We start from the raw sequence: 20,034 nt of genomic DNA, 5'->3' as shown, positions 1-20,034 counted from the left end.
GGAACGAAACGTGTTGGCTGTCCGCTATCTTTAACAATAAAAGAAGACTAAGAATTTTTTGGAAAAATACATATCAATCTGGACTTTGTTTTTTGAGTGCACCTTCCGTTATGTAAAAAATTTCTGGACTTGCTTTACATCTAACAACGACGGATGTTGGAAGTGGCTGCACCACACATATAAACTTAGTGTACCTAACTGATAAGACAAACTTTTGGAATTTAAGTGCTTAACTGTGGTCCGTCGTTGATGTTGCTTTGTTTATGTACGTCCAATCCTGAATCTCAGGATCTTGAACCTTTTTCTGAAGCAGGAGAAGTTCAAGATGCTCACCCTTGCGCAGGTTCTTCAAGCGTTGCAACAGGAGGACTGGATGGTGTCGATCGACTTGCAGGATGCGTATTTTCATATTCCGATCCTGGAGTCGCACAGGAAGTATCTCTGTTTTACGGTAGGGTCGCAACATTATCAGTTTGTGCTTCTCCCGTTTGGTCTTACTAGTGCACCTCGAGTCTTCACCAAGGTGATGGCAGTGGTGGCAGCCCATCTCAGAAGGTCGGGGACTCCAGTTTTCCCCTATCTGGACGACTGGCTGATCAAAGCGGAGACGCCAGAGAAGGTGCTTCATCATCTGCAGGTTACAACTCAGCTGTTGTACAAATTGGGTTTCTCGATAAACGTGCCCAAATCTCACCTGGTGCTCTCTCAGCGCAACCTGTTCATAGGGGCGGTTCTGGACACTACTGTGTGTTGAGCATTCCCACCTCCACAAAGGATTCTCGACATACAGGAAATTATTCTGTTGTTTTACAATGGAGCGGTCATTCCAGTCCTGAAGGTCCTTCGTCTGCTCGGTCTGTTTGCTTCCTGCATTCTGTTGGTCAACCATGCACGCTGGCACATGAGGGAGCTCCAGTGGTGCCTCCGCAGGCAGTGGTATCAGCACAACGGAGATCTCAAGGAGTCTGTGAGGATCTCCAGATAAGCTGCAGCGGATCTGTCTTGGTGGAGCGTGGAGGGCAATCTGTCTCAAGTAAAGCCCTTCCATCTACCTCCATCGGTGGCCACAGTGAAAACGGATGCATCCACTTTAGGGTGGGGTGCGCATCTGGGGGATCTGGAGATCAAGGGTTTTTGGTCTCCAGAGGGAAGGTTGCTTCACATCAACCTTTTAGAGTTGCGGGCGATACGTTTGGCACTCAAGGCCTTCCTCCCTTCCCTTTGCGGTCAGTCGGTTCAAGTCCTGACGGACAACACTACCGCGATGTGGTATGTCAACAAGCAGGAAGGAGTGGGTCGCATTGTCTCTGCAGAGAAGCTCTGCGTCTCTGGTCCTGGGTTCAGGATCATCAGATTTGCCTGATGGCAAATCATCTGGCCGGAGTTCTGAACATGCGTGCAGACAGTCTCAGTGGGCAGTTTTCTGCCAACTACGAGTGGAGGCTCCATCCAGAGGTGGTTTGTCACGTCTTTGGGACGTGGGGAACTCGAGTGGACCTGTTTGCCACTTAGGAGAACGCTCACTGCCTGTCATTCTGCAGTCTCCAGTATCCGATGCAGGGAGCTTTGGGGGACGTGTTTCAGTTGAGATGGGACTCACATCTCCTTTACGCGTTGCCTCCCATAACCTTGATTCCGCGGGTTCTGAGGAAGATTCGCCAAGACCCGGGCCCAAGTAATATTGATCGCCCCAGATTGGCCAAGAAGGGTGTGGTATACAGATCTTCTCCACCTCTCCTCATGCCCTCCGCTCCGTCTCCCTCTCAGGGCAGACTTCCTCTTGCAGTCGCAGGGGCAGGTTCTACACCCCTACCTCCAGAGCTTACACCTTCATGCCTGAAGATTGAACGGGGCAACCTGAATTATTTTTCTCTCCCGCCTGACGTGGTGGACGTGATTTTGTCTGTCAGGAGTCTCTCCACCAAGTCTATCTATTCCTATAGGTGGTCCAAATTTGTCCATTGGTGTGGTGAGAAGTCTATAGACCCTTTGAGGGCTCGTTTATCCAACATCCTTCAGTTTGCTCTCTCTCTAGCTCAGCAAGGTTTTGCTGTAGCTACTGTGAAGGGTTATTTATCGGCTTTGTCGGCATTTCTTTGCTTGCCGGATCAGCCGTCCTTGTTTAAATCACCTATTGTGTTACGGTTCATTAAGGGCCTTACTAACAAATTTCCGCCCACTCCATTTATTGTGCCTCAATGGGACTTAAATCTTGTCTTAACTTACTTGATGGGTTCTCCCTTTGAACCCTTGCACAAGTGTCCCTTAGGGCTATTGTCTTTTAAAACACTTTTTCTTATTGCCATTACCTCGGCAAGGAGGGTAAGTGAGCTTCAAGCTTTCGATACCCCCGTGCTTGACCATTCATGCTGAAAGAAAGGTACTCAGGACCAGGGCTGCTTCTCTGCCTAAGGTCTCCTTTCCATCTGGGGCAGTCCATTACCCTTCTTACCTTCTATCCTCCCCCTCACCCTTCCAAGGAGGAGGAGCGGCTTCACCGCTTGGACCCTAAAAGGGCGGTGAGTTTTTACCTCGATAGAACTAAAGACTTTCGAGTGGATGACCAGCTCTTTGTGGGCTTCATTGGCTGCAGGAAAGGCAGTGCGGTGCACAAGTGCACCCTTTCCAGATGGATTATCTTGTGTATCAAGATCTGTTACTCTTTGGCCGGTAAGGAACCTCCAGAGGGTATAAGGGCTCACTCTACCAGGGCAAAGTCTTCTACATCTGCCTTATCTAGAGATGTTCCTGTAACAGACATTTGTAGAGCGGCAACTTGGGCCTCCCTCCACACTTTCGCGAAGCATTACTGCTTAGATTCTGAGGTGAGGAGGGACAGACACTTTGCACGTTCTGTCCTTCAGGACATTTTGGTATAGAAGGGTGGACACCCTCCTCCGGGAGTGGGGACTGCTGTGGGACTCTATTCACAAGGTGAGGAATCCACTGGCCGATGTATCCATCAGAAGAACAAGTTACTTACCTTCGGTAATGCTTTTTCTGGTGGATACAGTATCTGCCTGTGGATTCCTCACTGACCCACCCGCCTCCCCGTTGTCCACCCTTGTATACCTACAATAGTGATAATGTGATAAAATCTTTCTGTTACTGTCAAAGGAAGTGTGTTATTTCTTTTGCTTTCCTGCATTGACTTCACACTGTGTGTGTTGGTTTGAATATTATGTACTGTGTATACTGTATATATACATTGTTGTCGGCCCGTCCGTGTGCCTCGAAGGCACGGAAAAAAAGGGCGGAACTGACGTCATCACGCAGACGAGGCTCTCTTATGGCTCCAGTGACGTCAGCGGAGCTGCGTGCGGAGCCATGCTATTGTGACTTCGTCCTCGTCGACTTGGCGAGCTACGAAAAAGTTCTGAATGTTGCTGGCGCAGGGGATATTCACAAGGTGAGGAATCCACCGGCAGATACTGTATCCACCAGAAAAAGCGTTACCGAAGGTAAGTAACTTGTTCTTATCAGACCTCATTTTCTCGAGCCCATTGAGTCTCTTATCTATGTTATCATATTATCTGGTGGGCAATACTATTGGCCAATGTTTGTGTGTATATATTAACTAACTCTGGGCGTAGTACTACACTACGCTCGCGTAGTTTGCGCTACTTCACACTACGCAAATTGCTCGTAGCACAGTGCAAAAACGTGTAGCGTAGTGGGCATTTTTTGCTAGCTCGCGGTCCTTAACGTCAAGTTGGTGACCGTGAGCGAGCAAAATGACATCCCGGCGATACTTTGTCCTCGTTCACGATCAGCAACATCAAGATGCCGATCACCAGCGTGGAAAATAAACCTCTCGGCGAGATTCTCAACGCGGGGAGTTCAGGTTTCTCATTGCGAGTGGTCGCATATGCTCGCGACCGCTCGCGATGAGAAACTACCAGTCCGCGTTGAGAAAACTGCAGCTCGAGTACAAATCTACTCAAGCGGCAGAAAATGACCGCTTGCACTGTGCAAGATGCCGTTTGCAATGATTGCACAGTGCGGACAAGCATTGGGCACTGTGCCATCAGTGCGAACAGCATTTTCCCTACCTCACTATGCAGCTCACGTAGCTACGCGTAGTGTGCGTAGTGCGAAGTGCACGTAGCATAGCGTAGCGTAGCGCGACTACGGAAACTACGCCCAGGGTTAGTTTTAACCTTTCCTTTTCAGATCTCCCTCCCCGCAGTCCCCTGCCTTTCCGTCCCTCACCTGGCCACTTCAACACTCAGCGCTATAATAGCTTTCTGAGTTGGAGCTGCCTGGAGGTGGAACAAGAAATCTTCAAGCAAGTCCCGAGGAAGGAGCTCTGGCGACATTAACCCCACATCTTCATTATGGCTCCCTCCACATACAGTGTCTGAGTATTTAGCACGAATAGTAACAAATAATTTTGCTTAATCACTTCCCATACACTACAAAAATTGCATTTGCATGGGGCCCTATGCTTTCTTACTTTTCCTTAAATTATCAGCCCTCTGCACAGAAAAGAAATTCACTAAAATAAATAATTTTACATTCCTCTCCGACAGTGATGAAAGGTTTTTTGGTCCTGATATATCTCTTATTCGGTATTTCGAAAGTCGGTGATGTGACAACAGCGGAAGAACAGGCTGGTGTATTTAAGGGGCTTCATTGTAGATGTAGGTAGTGTCCTGCCTGATACTTTTTTGGTGTCTCCACAGTTGCCCGACTTGCGCAGTGCATGGGGAACACAAGATAGCAGCCTGGCATTGGTACTGCATCTCATAAATCACACTTCAAGAGGGCAAAGGATAAGTGACAGGGTATAAGTGGAAAGGCTAATATGTGAGAGTTTTATTTGTTGACAGTGCATGCTCTGTTACAATTCTCTAGCTGTGGATCGTCTTCATATCTACGCAATTCTTTCATACCCAGCCAAATCTGTAAGCTATTATTTCCTGTACACCGCTGAAGATCAACTATAGGCCAATCAAAGAAGCCCATGCCTGGCACCTAGGCCATGTTCTAACCCCTTGGCCAACTTCAACCACCTACAGTTGCCAGATTGATGTAATCTCCCAACTTTCATAGCCCAGCCTGGGTTCTTTATCCGTACGTCTCATTGCCAGGAACCACTAAGTACGAGTCTTTCACATTGTCTTTTCCAAGATTGTCCTATTGTTCCACCCCACTTCTCTCCAATCCTTTTGTCCTTAACCCCACACCTTCATTATGGCTCTCTGCACATAATGTGTCTTGAGTATTTAGCACAAATAGCAGCAAATAACTTTGCTTGACCACTCCCCATACACTCCAAATATTGCATTTTCTTCCATAATTCGTTTGGTGGCGTCCTATAGCTTTCTTACCTCTCCCTAAATTATCAGTCCTCTTCACAGAAGACATATTCACCAAACTGAATACATTTTCTATCATAATTTTACATTCCTCTCTGACAGTAACAAAATGCTTTTGGTCCTAGTATATCTATAGTTCCGTATTTCGCAAGTTGCTGATGTGACAACAGCGGAAGTACAGGCTGGCGTATTTAAGGGGCTCTGTGTTGGCTGTAGGTAGTAGTCTTGCCTGACATGTTTTTGGTCTCTTCATAGTTGCCTGACCTGCGCACTTAAGGAGGAATACAAGACAGCAGCCTGGCATTGGTTCGGTGCTTTATAAATCACACTTCAGGAAGGCAAAGGATAATTGACAGGGTATAAGTGGATAGGCTGATGTGAGTATTTTCTTTGTTTCAAGTGCATGTTTTGTTACAATTCTCTAGCTGTGTATCCTCTTCAAATCTACAAGATTCTTTCATGCCCTGCTTCTTCCCTAGGTGATCTACCAAATCTGTAAGCTATTTTTTCCTGTACACTGCTGAAGACCAACTATAGTCCAATCAAAGAAGCCCCTCCCTGACACCTATACCATGTTCTAACTCCCTGGGAAACTTCAATCACCTAAAGTTTCCAGACTGATGTAATCTCCAACCTTTATAGCCCAGCCTGGTTTCTTTATCCTCACACCTCATTGCCAGGAACCACCTATTCTGTGTTTTTCACATTCACATTGCTTTAATGTTCCATTTCCCACCTTTCAAATCATTTTATCTTTAACCCCACATCTTCATTATGTTTCTCAGCACATAAATTGTCAAAATATGCGGCACAAACAACTAATACTTTTGCTTTACCACTCCCCATACACTCCAAAAATTGCATTTTCTCGCATAATTCATACGGTGGAGCCATATGGCTTTCTTACCTCTCCTTAAATTACCAGTCCTCTTCACAGAAAACAGATTCACCAAACGGTATACATTTTTCATCATCAATTTACATTCCTCTCCTGACAGTGACAACAGGTTTTTTGGTGCTGGTATATCTGTAGTTCGGTATTTTGAAAGTTGGTGATGTGATAACAGCGGAAGTATAGGCTTGTGTATTTAAGGGTCTCTGTTATGGATGTATGTATTGGTCTTGCTTGACACTTTTTGGTATCTTCACAGTTGCCCGACTTGCGCAGTTGAGGAGGAACACAAGACAGCGCCCTGGCATTGGTACTTCACCTCATAAATCACACTTCAGGAAGTCAAAAGATAAGTAACAGGGTATGAGTGGATAGGCCCATGTGACTTCTTTATTTGTTTCCAGTGCATGCTTTGTTAGAATTCTCTAGCTGTGGATCCTCCTCAAATCTTCTCAATTCTGTCATAACCCTGATTCTTCCCTAGATGATCTACCAAATCCGTAAGCTATTATTTCCTGTACACTGCTGAAGATCAACTATAGGCCAATCAAAGAAGCCCATCCCTGGCATCTAGACCATATTCTAACCCTTTGGCAGCAAGTCTGTTCCAGTTCCAAACAATAAGACCGGTCTTAGTATTAAACCTATGATGTAGTGTCTGCCTACCAGAGCATTCCGTTGTCTATGATGGTGAGCGCACCCGCTCGGCTTGTTTCCTGGGCTGAGTTGTGAAGCTTGAGTGGTATGGTGTCATGTTTCATTTCTGACAGAACGAACATGTGTTTTTATTATATCTTTTGTTTCCTGGTGAAGTAACCTGCGTATCTAGACTACACTAGCCATTCCTCGTGCATGATTGAAATGTGATCATGACACTCATGACTTTAAGAGTAAGAGGATTTATCTTTCATTGTACAATTCCTCTAACGTTCCTACTTCTGTTGCTGTAACCTGCAGGAAAGTTTGTGAGGATAATTAATTGGTAGTCCTCATAGAGCTACATTATCTTGAGGTTCTATTGCTATGCAAGGCTATACAATTGGATTACGGAAAAGCATGCTATTGTATTGAAGCACCCTATTTCTCAGACCTTATTTTCTCGAGCCCATTGAGTATCTTATCTATATTATCATATTATCTGGTGAGCAATACTATTTGCCAATGTTTGTGTGTATATTTTAACTAACTCTGGGCATAGTACTACGCTACGCTCGCGTAGTTTGAGTAGCTCGCGGTCCTCAACATCAAGTTGGCGACCGCGAGCGAGCAAAATGACATCCTGGCGATACTTTGTCCTCGTTCACGATCAGCAACATCAAGTTGCTGATCGCGAGCGTGGAAAATAAACCTCCTGGCGAGATTCTCAACGCGGAGAGGTCAGGTTTCTCATTGCGAGAGGTCGCGTATGCTCGCGACCGCTCGCAATGAGAAACTACCAGTCCACGTTGAGAAAACTGCCGCTCGAGTACAAATCTACTCGAGCGGCAGAAAACGACCGCTTGCACTGTGCAAGATGCCGTTTGTAATGATTGCACAATGCGGACAAGCATCCGGCACTGTGCCATCAGTGCGAACAGCATTTTCCATACCGCACCACGCAGCTCACGTAGCTACGCGTATCTTGCGTAGTGCGAACTGCACTTCGCGTAGCGTAGCGTGACTTGCAAACTACGCCCAGGGTTAGTTTTAACCTTTCCTTTTCAGATCTCCCTCCCCGCAGTCCCCTCCCTTTCGTTCCCTCACCTGGCCACTTCAACACTCAGCACTATAATAGCTTTCTGAGTTGGAGCTGCCTGGAGGTGGAACAAGAAGTCTTCAAGCAAGTCCTGAGGAAGGAGCTCTGGCGACATTAACCCCACGTCTTCATTATGGCTCCCTCCACATACAGTGTCTGAGTATTTTGCACAAATAGCAACAAAGAATTTTGCTTAATCACTTCCCATACACTACAAAAATTGCATTTGCATGGGGCCCTATGATTTCTTACTTTTTCTTAAATTATCAGCCCTCTGCACAGAAAACAAATTCACTAAAATAAATACATTTTCATCATAATTTTACATTCCTCTCTGACAGTGATAAAAGGTTTTTTGGTCCTGATATATCTCTTATTCGGTTTTTCGGAAGTTGGTGATGTGACAACAGCGGAAGAACAGGCTGGTGTATTTAAGGGGCTTCGTTGTGGATGTAGGTAGTATCTTTCCGGACACTTTTTTTGGTGTCTCCACAGTTGCCCGACTTGCGCAGTCCAGGGGGAACACAGGACAGCAGCCTGGTATTGGTACTGCATCTCATAAATCACACTTCAAGAAGGCAAAGGATAAGTGACAGGGTATAAGTGGAAAGGCTAATATGTGAGAGCTTTATTTGTTTACAGTGCATGCTCTTTCTGATGGATACATCTGCCAGTGGATTCCTCACCTTGTGAATATCCCCTGCGCCAGCATTCCACGGAACCTTTTTCCCCAGCTCTCTACGCCGACGTGGACGATATCATAATGCATCGGCTCCGCTCGCGACTCCGTATAACGTCACCGGAGCCATAAGAGAGCCACGTCAGCGTGATGACGTCAGTTCCCTTTTTTCCGCGCAGTCGACGCGCAACGGTTTTTCCAGTACTCTCCTGCTACTTTGTAGTTGTTAGCTGTTACTGTTGGAGAAAATCTGTAATGTCTTCGACAAGGAAGTCGGGTTTTAAGCCCTGTAGGAAATGTGGGGCCACATGTCTATGACGGACCCCCATGATGATTGTTTGTGGTGCCTTTCATCTGACCACGATGTCGAGGAGTGTCCAAGCTGCAGGAGGATAAATCCGAAGGCGTTGAAGGAGAGGAAGGCGAAGCTTTTTATGGCCAAGGTCGGAAAGGAGAAGAGAGGTAGAAAGGAGAGGTCGAGGCTGGAGTCGTCGACTTCGAGGTCATCGAAGTCGAAAAAACATCATAAAAAAAGGAAGCATTCCTCTCGGCGCCGGTCTTCTAAGAACAAGGCGTCGAGATTGGCTTCGCCTCAACAACGTCGAAGTAAGGATTTGTCTCCTTCTCCTTCTCCTAAGTCTCCGGAAGGATCTCCTTCGCCGAAGCGGACTCCAGCGCGGTCCCCGGCGCAGTCACCGGCGCCTTCACCGTTTCCAGTGGAGTCGTCTGTTTCTGATGATGAGCAGGAACAAAGGAAGGAGCCTTCTCCAGGGCCTGAGGAACCTTCGGCTCCGGTAGAGGACACTGCGGCGCCATTGTCAGGTACTCCGCAGATGGATACAGGATCGGTTCCTTATCCGCAGTTCCCGGCTCCAGGTACTGATTCTTCGTATTTTTTAAATGCCATGTATGGAATCTTCAATCGGGCTGCCTTCCCATCCGGTGCACCGACTGGTCCCGTGGGTCCTATGGCGTATGCTCTAGGGGTACCGCAGCAGTATGCACAGGCCCCGTTTATGCCTTTTTGCCGATGGCGCCTTCGTGGCAGTTTCCAGCGCCGTCTGATCCATCGCGACTCCGGCTGGATCGTCAGGCTTCGGAGCCTTCCTCGACGCCATTGCCGACTCCATCGGCGCCGCATCCGGCGCCGCCGACTCCGTCTTTGGCGCCACCGACTCCTACACCTCTGGTTCCACCGACGCCGCGTACGGCGCAGACGACGCCGGCTCCACGGATTCGGTCGAGAAGGGAGGCCCAAAGAGCCTTGGATGAGGAAAGGTATAGAGTGGAGGTTGAGGAAGGTGAAGTGGACACGTCCTCTGATGAGTTTGGAGGGATACAAGAGGCTAGTGGCCTGGATACTACTCCTGAGTGGGAGCATACTTCATCTAGGTCATCTCCACCTCAGGAATTGATTCCCTATCATATGGTTATAAAGAAGGCGTCAGAGTTGTTGGATTTACAGCTGCCCTCTGCTGAGTATAAATCTAATCTGCTGACAGAGGTGTTGCATTCACCTACTTCGACTTCTGAGCCTTTACTGCCTTTTAATGAGGCTATTTTGGAGCCTGTTTTGGAGGTATGGCGAAAACCACTTTCTTCTCCGGCGGTTTCCAGGCAAGTGGCAAGAAGATACAGTGTGGCACCTGGGGATCCTGATTTTCTTTCTACGCACCCGTCTCCAGAGAGCCTGGTTGTGCAGGCGTCCTGCTCTAAGCATGCTTCGGGAGCGTTCCCTCAGTCTCCTGCGGACAGGGAGTCCAAAAAGGTTGACCAGGCAGCTAAGAAAACTTTTTCTTCAGGAAGTATGGCACTTAAGTCTACCGATGCCACGTGCTTGCTGGGTCGTTATGTGCATGCCTTAATGGACTCAATGAAGTCTTTAGCCCCTAAGCTGCCTGAGGGTGATAAGGCGTCCTTCATGGAGGTGGTCGCAGATACTTAAGCTGCTGCTAGACAAGTGATTCAATCGGGGCTTGATACAGCAGATTCAGTGGCGAGAATAATGGGCTTGTCTATAGCCACAAGAAGGCAGGCATGGCTCCGTTCATCTGGCTTCTCCACGGACGTTCAGGCCACATTGGTGGATTTGCCGTTTGATGGACATTGGAGAAAAGGCTGACTCCGCCCTACAAAGATTTAAGGACAGCAGGGTAACAGCTTAATCTTTGGGTCTGCCAGCTCCTGCTAAAGGATTTGGTTTAAAAAGTTTAGGGGTTTCGGAAGGTCTTCATTTCGCTCCTTCCGACAGCCTCAGCAGCAGCAGCAACAACAGCAGAATCCCCTCTATAGGTCCTATAGAGGGAGACAAAGGGGTCGGAGAGGTTCTGGACGCAACCCCTCTTCTTCCTCCTCCTCTGCTCCCAATGAGGCTTCAGGGAAGCAGCCCTAGATCCCCCATCCTGGATCATGTAAGACCTGTGGGGGATCGGGTGTCTGACTTTCTGCGGGGTTGGAAATCTGTTACGACAGACCTTTGGGTTTTGAACCTCGTGGAGACTGGGTACGCCCTTCCCTTTCGGGAGTTTCCTCCCCCTTACCCTCCTTGCCAAGGTTACTGCTCAGAGGACCATCTGCTTCTTCTGCAGAAGAAGGTTCTGGCTTTGCTTCAAAAAGGGGCGATAGAGGTGGTTCCGGAGCAGGAAAGGGGTCAGGGATGCTACTCCCGGTATTTCCTGATTCCCAAAAAGGACGGCAAATTGCGTCCGATACTGGACCTCAGAATCTTGAACTTTTACCTGAAACAGGAGAAATTCAAGATGCTGACCCTTGCGCAGGTTCTTCAGGCGTTGCAGCAAGGAGACTGGATGGTGTCGCTCGACTTGCAGGACGCATACTTCCATGTCCCGATCCTGAAGTCGCACAGGAAGTATCTCCGTTTTACGGTTGGGTCGCAACATTACCAGTTTGCGATCCTCCCGTTTGGTCTTACTACCGCACCTCGAGTCTTCACGAAGGTGATGGCAGTGGTGGCTGCTCATCTCAGGAGGTCGGGGATTCCAGTTTTCCCCTACCTGGACGACTGGCTTCTGAAGGCAGAGTCCCCAGAGATGGTGCAGCGTCACCTGCAGGTAACATCTCAGCTGTTATTCTACTTGGGTTTTTCGATCAATGTGCCCAAATCTCACCCGGTGCCCTCTCAACGCAACCTGTTTATAGGGGCGGTACTGGACACTACTGTGTGTCGAGCATTTCCTCCTCTTCAAAGAATTCTCGACATTCAGGAGATGGTCCCTTTATTCCACAATGGAGCGGTTGTTCCAGTTCTGAAGGTCCTTCGCCTGCTCGGTCTGTTCGCTTCCTGCATTCTGTTGGTCAGCCATGCACGCTGGCACATGAGGGCGCTCCAGTGGTGCCTCCGCAAGCAGTGGTATCAGCACAACGGAGATCTCAGGGAGTCGATCAGGATCTCCAGAGAAGCTGCAGCGGATCTGTCTTGGTGGAGAGTGGAGGGCAACCTGTCTCAAGGAAAGCCCTTTCATCTTCCTCCATCGGCGGCCACAGTGATAACGGATGCCTCTACCCTAGGGTGGGGTGCTCATCTGGGGGATCTGAAGATCAAGGGTCTTTGGTCTCCAGAGGAAAGGTTGCTTCACATCAACCTTCTGGAATTGCGGGCCATTCGTTTGGCGCTCAAGGCCTTCCTCCCTTCCCTTCGCGGTCAGTCGATTCAAGTCCTGACAGACAACACTACCGCGATGTGGTATGTCAACAAGCAGGGAGGAGTGGGGTCTCTTTGTCTTTGCAGAGAGGCCTTACGTCTATGGTCCTGGGCTCAGGACCATCGGATTTGTCTGATGGCAAATCATCTGGCCGGGGTGCTGAACGTACGTGCGGACAGTCTCAGTCGGCAGTTCTCCGCCGATCACGAGTGGAGGCTCCATCCGGAGGTGGTTCGTCACGTCTTTCGGGCGTGGGGGACACCTCGGGTGGACCCGATTGCCACCCGCGAGAACGCGCACTGCCCGTCATTCTGCAGTCTCCAGTTTCCGATGCAGTGGGCGTTGGGGGACGCGTTTCAGTTGAGTTGGGGTTCACAACTCCTTTACGCGTTTCCTCCCATACCCTTGATTCCTCGGGTTCTGAGGAAGATTCGCCAAGACCGGGCCCAAGTCATATTGATCGCCCCGGATTGGCCAAGAAGGGTGTGGTACACAGATCTTCTCCACCTCTCCTCGTGCCCTCCGCTCCGTCTCCCTCTGAGGGCAGACCTCCTCTCGCAATCGGAGGGGCAGGTTCTACACCCCCACCTCCAAAGCTAACACCTTCATGCCTGGAGATTGAACGGGGCAACCTGAGTTCATTCTCTCTCCCGCCTGATGTGGTGGATGTTATTTTATCGGCCAGGCGACACTCTACCAAGTCCATTTACTCCTACAGGTGGTCGAAATTTGTTAAATGGTGTGGAGAGAGGTCCATTGACCCTTTAAAAGCCCATCTTTCTAATGTGCTTCAGTTTGCTCTTTCCTTGGCTCAGCAGGGCTGGGCTGTGGCCACGGTTAAGGGCTATCTATCTGCCTTATCGGCTATTCTGTGTCTTCCTGATCAACCGTCACTGTTTAAATCTCCGGTTGTACTGAGGTTTATCAAGGGTCTTACAAACATGTTTCCTCCTACTCCCTTTGTAATGCCACAGTGGGACCTTAATCTTGTCTTGACTTTTCTGATGAGGTTCCCGTTTGAGCCTCTTCATAGCTGTCCTTTGAGGCTGTTGTCCTTTAAGGTGGTCTTTCTTGTGGCCATAACCTCGGCAAGGAGGGTGAGTGAGCTTCAAGCTCTTAGTTCCAAACCCCCTTTTTTGACATTACATGCTGAAAGGATGGTACTCAGGACCAGGGCTGCTTTTCTGCCTAAAGTAGTTACTCCTTTTCATTTGGGGCAGTCTATTACTCTCCCTGTTTTTTATCCACCTCCTCATCCCTCCAAAGAGGAGGAAAGACTCCATCGCCTGGATCCAAAGAGGGCTGTGAGTTTTTATTTGGACAGAACGAAAGACTTTCGTCTGGACGATCAGCTCTTCGTGGGCTATGTTGGTCATTCGAAAGGAAGAGCGGTGCACAAGCGCACGTTCCTGTGGCAGATATTTGTAAAGCCGCGACTTGGGCCTCCCTCCATACTTTCGCAAAGCATTATTGCTTGGACTCTGAGATGAGGAGGGAGGGCCACTTCGCGCGCTCTGTCTTGCAAGACTTTTTGGTATAGGAAGGTGGACACCCTCCTCCGGGAGTGGGGACTGCTGTGGGAATCTATTCACAAGGTGAGGAATCCACTGGCAGATGTATCCATCAGAAGAACAAGTTACTTTCCTTCGGTAACGCTTTTTCTGGTGGATACAGTATCTGCCTGTGGATTCCTCACTGACCCACCCGCCTCCCCGTTGTCCACCTTTGTATACCTTAAAAGTTGTTCTGTTTGAGATGTTGTTATACTTTCTTGTATATTGGTAGGAAATGCTTGTTTTATTAAGCTTTCCTTTTCCTTGTATACTTTGTGTATTTGATTGTATATTGTATACTGTGAATACTTTGCATCTGTCGTTGGTCCACCTGTGCGCCTCGGAGGCACGGAAAAAATGGGTGGAACTGACGTCATCACGCCGACGTGGCTCTCTTATGGCTCCGGTGACGTTATACGGAGTTGCGAGCGGAGCCGATGCATTATGACGTCGTCCACGTCGGCGTAGAGAGCTGGGGGAAAAAGTTCTGTGGAATGCTGGTGCAGAGGATATTCACAAGGTGAGGAATCCACAGGCAGATACTGTATCCACCAGAAAAAGCGTTACCGAAGGTAAGTAACTTGTTCGTTACAATTCTCTAGCTGTGGATCGTCTTCATATCTACGCAATTCTTTCATATCCAGCCAAATCTCTAAGCTATTATTTCCTGTACACCGCTGAAGATCAACTATAGGCCAATCAAAGAAGCCCATGCCTGGCACCTAGGCCATGTTCTAACCCCTTGGCCAACCTCAACCACCTACAGTTGCCAGATTGATGTAATCTCCCAACTTTCATAGCCCAGCCTGGTTTCTTTATCCTCACACCTCATTGCCAGGAACCACCTATTCTGTGTTTTTCACATTCACATTGCTTTAATGTTCCATCTCCCTCCTTTGAAATCATTTTATCTTTAACCCCACATCTTCATTATGGTTCTCAGCACTTAAATTGTCAAAATATGCAGCTCAAACAACTAATAATGTTGCTTTACCACTCCCCATACACTCCAAAAATTGCATTTTCTTGCACAATGTATAAGGTGGAGCTATATTGCTTTCTTACCTCTCCTTAAAATACCAGTCCTCTTCACGGAAAACAAATTCACCAAACTGAATCAATTTTTCATCATCATTTTACGTTCCTCTCCTGACAGTGACAACAGGTTTTTTGGTCCTGGTATATCTGTAGTTCGGTATTTTGAAAGTTGATGACGTGATAACAGCGGAAGTATAGTCTGGTGTATTTAAGGGTCTCTGTTGTGGATGTAGGTATTGGTCTTGCTTGACTCTTTTGGTATCTTCACAGTTGCCCAACTTGTGCAGTTGAGAAGGAACACAAGACAGCACCTTGGCATTGGTATTTCACCTCATAAATCACACTTCAGGAAGGCAAAGGATAAGTGACAGGGTATGAGTGGATAGGCCTATGTGAGTGTTTTGTTTTCAATGCATGCTTTATTACAATTCTCTAGCTGTGGATGCTCCTCAAATCTTCTCGATTCTTTCATGCCCTGCTTCTTCCGTAGATGATCTACCAAATCCGTAAGCTATTATTTCCTGTACACTGCTGAAGATCAACTATAGGCCAATCAAAGAAGCCCATCCCTGGCATCTAGACCATATTCTAACCCTTTGGCAGCAAGTCTGTTCTAAACAGTAAGACCGGTCTCAGTGTTAAACCCATGATGTAGTGTCTGCCTACCAGGGCATTCCGTTGTCTGTGATGATGAGCGCACTAACTCGCCGTGTTTCCTGGGCTGAGTTGTGAAGCCGTTTGAGTGGTATGGTGTCATGTTTCATTTCTGACAGAACGAACGTGTGTTTTTATTATGTCTTTTGTTTCCTGGTGAAGTAACCTGCATATCTGAAAGAAACACGTTAGTTAGATTCCTCACCTTAGAATATCCCCAGGCGTCAGGCTGGATCCGGAAAGATTTTTCATCAGCTCCGCGTCCGTCGTCGGCGTCGTGCGCCTGAATGACGTCGTCGGAGTACTTAGACGCCACCCTCGCGCGCTGACGTCAGTTCTTCTTTTTTCCATGCCAGTTAGCGCCGATCCGGGAAGAGCATACCCCTTTAGTCATTTTTTGACTAAAACTTTTTGGACTCTTTTGTCTGCTCGTCGACTCGAACTGGTGCCGGTAGGATGCCTGGGTTTAAAGCCTGTGACTCCTGTCACCGACTGATGTCGGTAACGGACCACCATCGATGCGGAGTCGTGCCTCGACTGCCAGGCCTTGACCTCGAAGGCTAGGCGGGAGCGGTCCCGCAAGCTTCTCGAGCTCCGGCACTCCACGCCGTTCACGGTCCCGGTCCAGGAGGAGGTCGAAGGACCGGTCGCGGAGCCACAGCCACCATCACCGCTCGTCGGGTTCCAAGTCTTCGGGTAAGTCGAAGCATGGTAAGAAGTCTAAGAGACAACATCGCTCTTCGGACTCCCCTCGGCGGTCGCGCGACTCGGTCGAGGGTCCGGGTGGTACCACCCCCGCAGCTCCATCGGAGCCGCAGGAGCCGCGTCCGTCCCCATACCCACCGGTCCCTGGGACTGACGCGACTCCGGCGGAGATCAGTGCCTTCCTCTCGGCCATGAGGGGCCTGGCTCCACCGTCGACGCCTGCCGGTGCGCCTTCGGGCCCCGCTGGCTCGACTGGGCGGCCTAGCGAACCGGCGACTCCGGCCCCGGCGCCGTCGTCGACTTCGGTCCCGACGCCGCAGGTCCCCGTGGGATCCAGGCCTGGATCTCAGTCGGTGCCGGTCGACCTCACGACGCCTCCTCCGCCGGCGCCGACACCGGTTCCACCCCCGGCGCCGTCTCCGGACGCTGCCGATGGATGACCATTTCATCTTCCGTCCGGCTCCGGTTATTCCCCCTGTTTATCAGGAATCGGATGATGGGGGCGACTGGGAGGGGTCTGAGGACCCTCTGTGTGAGAAGTTGGCCTGATGTATGATGTCACTAGTTCTAGTGTACACCTTATATCAGTCCAAACAACCCTTATGGTGATTGGTTGTAAAGTCAACCTTATAGACCAGCTATCCTAGTGGTAGCATGGACAAGAGCAGTCTTAGGCTAAACTCTGAATGGCATGTGAAGCCAGCTGTGATACCATATATAATCCCTTGAATACCAACTGAAAGGACACCACAACAGATATATATATATAAAATAAAGTGTATTTATTCTAGTCAAACCCTCAGCACTCTTTATGAGATTAGAGGTAAGTACAACACAGTCTTATTCAAGCATACATTAAGTCACACAGGTAAGTAATACAGTTAGGCCCTAGGGGCCACGCAAACCATATACTAAAGAAGTGGTATAAGGACCACTGTCACGGAAATAGGATAGGCCTAGGCCTAGGAAATCGCTGGGGCTACACTACACTAGCAACAGTTAGGAAGTGGGAGGCCCACGGGATTCAGGTGCAGAGTGGAAACACTCACGCGTAATGCGTAAAAGTCGATAGAATTACTAGCAGTTAGAAATTAACAGTTTAAGGACACTTCTGAAGCAGCTAGAGAGTCGAGACTCGGAAACTAGACCCTAGGATAGTCATTACCCTTGTGAGCACCGGAGTACCCAAGTTACCTAGCCCACGGGCTGCGGGTGCATAGGTGTGAACTTGCGTCGGGTTTCGTCGTGGACTGCTATGGATGCCTGAAGGAAAGTTGCTGACAGGCAGTCAGTGAAGAATGTCCGGTGGATCCCAAGGCTGGGATCAAGAAGAGAGGATACCTGCAAGCAGAAGGGACAGAGTCAAGGTCACTAGCCAGTGACCACGTGGAACCAGGAAGGAACCAGGCGATGTCGTGAAGATTGCAGGTGAAGGTGAAGCTTGTCGCTGCAGCCACGGGGACCAGGAGACGTCGAGGAGGACCAGGACCAGGAGGCGAGCTGTCCCACAAAGGCTCTTGCTGTCGGCGGTGTCGAAGTTGAACTAGGACTCACCAAGCCTTGGCAAGCGGAACCCACGAAGAACGGAGGACTTGCTTCTGGTGCAGACCAGGAAGGTCTGGGGTGCTTCTCTTTTGGAAGGAAGCGGGAGCCAGTCTGGAGGAGCCAAACCAGCAGTGAAGATTTCTGGATGCGTCGTCACAGAGGCCACAAGCCAACGGGCAAGCAACCGGACAGGCGCGGCAAGCAGGAAAATGCAGAAGGGCCCCACGCAGGACTCGTGGAGTGTGGGGGGCTGATCTTCGGTGCAGATGGTGCTTGGGGTTGGGGCTTCTCAATCCCCGGTGCACAACTTCGAGGGTGCCTCAGAAGCTGCTCTGGAAGATACTAGCCACTTTTCCCAGGTAGCCGGTCCCACGTCTCTCGTCGCCTCCACGGATCTCAGCTCGGCTGTGGATGTGGATCAGGGTCGGAGAAGTCTGGAAGTCAAGGCTCTGGTCAGGCTCTGCAGTTGTTCCCTTGTAGAACTTCAGCAAAGCAAAGGGTAGTCTCTTGATGGTGCCTGTTTGCACAGGGTAGCCACTCCTTGGCCACAAGGGAGATTCTTCAGTCTTCTTCTTTCATCGAATGTCGAAGGTCCAGAGTTTCTGTTCAAGTTGCAGGTTCAGGATAATCTAATTTCCTGGGGCCCAGCTACCACTCTTATACTAATCTGGGGGGCTGGGTTACCTGCTAGGTCACGCCTTATGGGTGGGACCTGGGAGGGGGGTGGTTACACCCCCCTTTGTCCAGTTTCGCGCCAGGACTGGGGCTGGAGTGCCCTAGCACCGGTTTGAACTGGACTATGCACGGGACACCTTGTGTGCCCCAGGCATGTCTCATTCTTTTCATCCCTCCCTGCCCCAATACACTAAGGCCTGTCTGGGGTGGTGCTCGCACCTCCCAAGGCAGGAAACCTATTGTCCAAGCTTTCCTTGCCGGGATCACTCCCAGCAGCAGGAGGTCAGACTCGTGTCTGTGGCAGCAGCATCCATTTTGTGATGCTGGGGCTCTGGTTAACTTTAACCGGGTAAGTAGGTTACAACATGTCTTCTCCCTCTAGAAGGGAGGGATAATATCCTCATCCCAGAAATGGGATGGGGGTATTATTCCAAAGTGTTAGACACCTTACATGACATGTTTTGATAAAGCCAAACCATAGTTACCATAACCGTTTAAGATTACAAGGCACTTTAAGAGTATATGGTAGGCTATATCATAGAACAGCTATAAGGACATGGTTCCGAAAGCTGCAGACAGGCTCAGCTCATGCTAGAGCACCATCTCACATGTTACCATGCACTCTGCCTCCAGGATTGTTAAGGCCTGCCATAGGAGTGGCTGATGGGTACACATGTGTCTATATGTAAGTTAGGTATAGGAATACTACACCTAAGCAAGGAGTGATTACACAACCTTGCCCTAGCTGAGTGATCAGCCAGTTGTGTCATAATGGAAGGCCAGGCCAGGGGTGGTATAATACATGCTGCAGCCCCTGGTAGGCCTAGGGTACACCTATGCCCTGGGTACCTAAGGTACACTGTACAGGGGCCAATAAGGTGATCCTATCCAAATGGGTTATGCACCTAAAGTACATAGTATCAATTTAGAGAGAGAACAGCAGGGCTGTGGGTCTGATCAGCAGGCCCACAGCCACATCTAAGTCGATAACCAGTAAAGCAAAAGCAAAAAGTGGGGGTGAACATACAAAGCAGACCCTACTCTCCTACACTCTGGCCCACCAGAGCCAGTTATCAAGGGACTGGGCGAATGAACTGGGGGATGCCAGTGGACTTGATACCTCCCCTGACACTGGCTTCATCTCTCCTCCGACCGTGGCTTCGGAGGAAGGTGCTACCTTTTCTGTGGCGTTGCATAATGCGGCTAAAGCCCTCGGGCTGGAGCTCCCTACTATGGCCGTGAGGACTAACCTCCTCACTGAAGTGCTCCACCATCAGCAAGCTCCTCGGAGCCTCTGCTGCCGTTTAGCGAAGCACTGATGGACGTTCTCAAGGGCACCTGGTCCAAGCCCTCCACAGTACCTCCTGTGGATTGGAACGTGGCCCGACGCCACCGCCTTGCTCCGGGCGACCCCAGTTTTCTGTCTCAACGCCCCACCCCTGAGAGCCTGATTATCCAGGCCTCTACTTCCCAGACCTTCTTCCCGTCCGCTCCCCCGGATCGGGAATCCAAGAGACTGGAGCAGTTTGGCAAAAAGCTGTTCTCCTCCCATAGTTTAGGGCTGCGGTCTATTAA

This window comes from Triturus cristatus, chromosome 6 (genome assembly GCF_964204655.1).
Source record: "Triturus cristatus chromosome 6, aTriCri1.1, whole genome shotgun sequence".
NCBI classification, from domain to species: domain Eukaryota; kingdom Metazoa; phylum Chordata; class Amphibia; order Caudata; family Salamandridae; genus Triturus; species Triturus cristatus.
This window is presented reverse-complemented; position numbering follows the sequence as displayed.